This window comes from Vicugna pacos, chromosome 7, assembly GCF_048564905.1.
Source record: "Vicugna pacos chromosome 7, VicPac4, whole genome shotgun sequence".
NCBI classification, from domain to species: domain Eukaryota; kingdom Metazoa; phylum Chordata; class Mammalia; order Artiodactyla; family Camelidae; genus Vicugna; species Vicugna pacos.
In genome coordinates, this window is record NC_132993.1 from 85258825 (window position 1) to 85262226 (window position 3402).

At 35.0% G+C, this 3402-nt stretch overlaps 1 long non-coding RNA gene across 1 annotated transcript; it reads right to left on the reverse strand.

The window, feature by feature from the left end:
* Positions 1 to 1889: 1889 nt before the first annotated feature.
* On the reverse strand, positions 1890 to 2870 carry LOC140697479 (uncharacterized). Its single transcript, XR_012074623.1, has 2 exons — positions 2453 to 2870; positions 1890 to 2092 (listed from the first exon to the last, which is right to left on the reverse strand). It is a non-coding gene; the product is annotated as an uncharacterized lncRNA (long non-coding RNA).
* Between the last annotated feature and the right edge of the window lie 532 nt (positions 2871 to 3402).

The following is a 3402-nucleotide window of genomic DNA, read 5'->3' on the forward strand; positions in this document are numbered from 1 at the left end:
ATAAACTTACCTCATAACTTTTTTGCTGCACCCCATGAATGGTTTTGGTAATGTTGTGTTTCCATTTTTGTTTCAAGATTTTTTTAAAAAAAAATTTCCTTTTGATTTCTTTTCTGACTCATTGGTTGTTCAGGAGCGTGTTGTTTAATTTTCACGTATTTGTGTACTTTCCAGTTTTCCTCCTGTTACTACTCATCTCTAGTTGATGCCATTCTGGTCAGAAAAGATACTTAGTATGGTTTCAGTCTTATTAAAGTTTTTAATACTTGTTCTGTGATCTATCATGTGATCCATCCTGGAGGATGTTCTGTACGCACTTCAGAAGAATGTGTACTCTGCTGCAGTTGGATTGACTGCTTCATATATGTCTGTTAGGTTAATTTTGTCCAAAGTGTAGTTCAAATGTTTCCCTACTGATTTTCTGTCTGGATGGCCCATCCATTGTTGAAAGTGGGATAGTGGGAGTCCTCAGCTGTTACTGTAGTGTTGTCTGTTTCTCTCTCCAGATCTATTAGTATTTTCTTAATATATTTGGGTGCTCCGCTGTTACACAGTTGATTGTTACATTCTCTTGAATTGACCTCTTTATCGTTATATGTGACCCACTTTGTCTCTTGTACAATTTTAGCTTAAAGTCTTGAAGTCTATTTTGTCTGATTTAAGTATAGTTATCTCTGCTCTCTTTGGTTTCTACTTGCCTGGAATATTTTTTTCCGTATCTTCACCATGGGCTTATGTGTGTCTTTAAAGCTGGAAGAATCTCCATAGGTAGCATATAATTGGGTCTTTGGTTTATTTTCTTGCTTTTTTCCCCCCATCCAGCCACTCTATGTCTTTTGTTTGGAGAACTTAATCTATTTACATTTTGAGTCATTACTGATCGGTAAGAATTAATGCAATTTTATTGTCTTCTAGCTGTTGTGTTGTTCTTACTCCTTCCTCCCTCTCTTGCTGCCTTTCTTTGTGTGCTGCTGATTTCCCATAGTGATATGCTTTGATTCCCTTCTATCTTTTGTGGAGCTACTGTAGGTTTTTGCTCTGTGGTTATCATGAGTTCCACATAAAACATGTTGTAGATGTAACAGTCTATTTATGCTGATAACAACCTCAATGGCATATGAAAACTCTTACCACTTGTACATTTTTATGTCACAATTTACCTCTTTTAATATTGTGTATTCACTAAAAAATTTGTATAGCTATAGTTATTTTAATGCTCTTGTCCTTTTACCTTTACACCAGGGTTATGTGATTAGCACACCACCATATTAGAATATTAGAGAATTGTAAATTTGGCTATATGCTTATTTTTTATCACTGTTACTAACTAGCATCCTTTCATTTCAGCTTCCTGAAAGAAATTCCTTTAGAAATTCCTGAAGAATTCTTTTAGCATTTATTTATAGCATTTTCAGAGTTCTTTATATATTCTATATACAAGCCCCTTTCAGATACAAGATTTGCAAACATTTTCTTCCATTCTGTGGGTCATCTGTTTTTTATGGTATCCTTTGAAGAACAAGAGTACTTAATTTTGAAAAATGCCCAGTCTATTTTTCCTTTTGTGGCTTGTGATTTTGGTTCTAAGGTATGCAACTAAGTGGAAATAGCAATATATGGAGATTTATGTAACAATCTAGTTTTCTGAAAAAGGATGGATGAGAATATATATTTGTTTGCCTGTGTATGCACAAATTGGTAAGTTATATAGGAAACTGAAAAGAGCAGTTGTCTTTGGTTGGGGAGAACTGCAGGGATTGGAGTCATGGGTGGGAAGGAGACTTTATGCCATTTTATTTTTTCATGTGAAATTTAAAAATTTTCAAAATGCAATGATTAAGAGTAAACCTAGAATTCTAACACTCACACTGATTAAAATAAACATGGACTCAAAAAGGCAAGAAAATTTTAAAGACAGTATATGTATATGGCAGAGAACATTCAAATAAAAAGAGCATGGAGTGAAAATGGGTCCCTTACTCCTGAGTCCTAGTCCTTCAGATGTCACCACTCTTCCCAGTGTCTGGTGTAGCCCACCAGAAATATTCAGTGAGTATACACATGTGTGTACAGGTACAAACATATACCATTCCTGTTAAAAAAAAAAAAGAAGACTAAAAACACTGTCCTGAAACATGCTTTTTACTTAATAGATCTTGGAGATTGTTCTATAGTGATGTAGAATCTGCATCAATAATTACAGGTCTACTTTATTTTTAAACAGGCTAGTTTTATAAATGTCATCTAACTAGTCCTTGCTAATGAATTTTAAGGTTGTTTCTACTCTATTTTTACTACAATACTGCAGTGAATTTCCTTATACATATATATTTGCACAGGTGTACAATGTATGTGATGAATGTGTGTAAATACTGTGCAATTGTGGGGTTAAGGATATATATGCTTTTAACATTTTCGTGTATTTTCTAATAGAACTCTATAATCAACTTACCAAAAATACCCTTTGAGGATTGTGCCTGGAAACATTTCTTGGAAGGCAAATCTAGTGCTGATGGACTCCCTCAGCTTTTGTTTGTGTGGGAAATTCTCTCTCCTTCATTTCTAACGGACAGCTTTGTCAGGCAGAATGTTCTTGGTTGGCCGTTTTCTCTCAGCACTTTGAAACTACCATTCTGCTCTCTCCTGGCCTGTGAAGTTTCTGCTGAGGAGTCTGCTAGTTACAGTATAGGGGTTCCCCTGTAATTCACAAACTTCTTTTCTCTTGCTGCTTTTAAGATTCTTTGTCTTTGATTTCTGATAGTTTTATTACAGCGTATTTTGAAGAAGATCTCTTTGAATGATAGATGAACTTGGATATCCAAATTTGTCCTCAGATTTGGGAATTTCTCAGCCATTATTTCTTTAAATAAGCTTTCTGCCCCCTTCTCTCTCTGGAATGCTAATACTTTGCAAGTTGTTTCTTTTGATTGTATCCCATAGGTCTTATAGGCTTTCATCATTCTTTTTTGTTTTCCTGACTGAATAATCTCAAAGTTCCCATCTTCTACCTCATAGATTCTTTATTCTGTGTGATCAGTTCTGATAGGAATGCTATTATATTCTTCACCTCATTTTATTTTTCTACTTCAGAATTTCTGGTCCTTAATATCTCTGTTAAACTGCTCATTTTGTTCATGTATTTTCCTGATTTCATCAAATTGTCTTTGTGTATTCCTATAGCTCACGGAGTTTCCGTTGATCGCCAGGTCATCCAAATCTGGGTGACAGTTGGGTTTCCTCAGGGGCACCCAATTCACAGTGGGTGATCAACACGTTAAAAACACTTATTTAAATTCTTTATCAGGTAAATCACAGCTCTCCATGACTTTGGGATCATTTACTAGAAGATTATCATAATCCTGTGGTCACATTTCCTTGATGTTTTGCTCTGTTGTCTTTGTA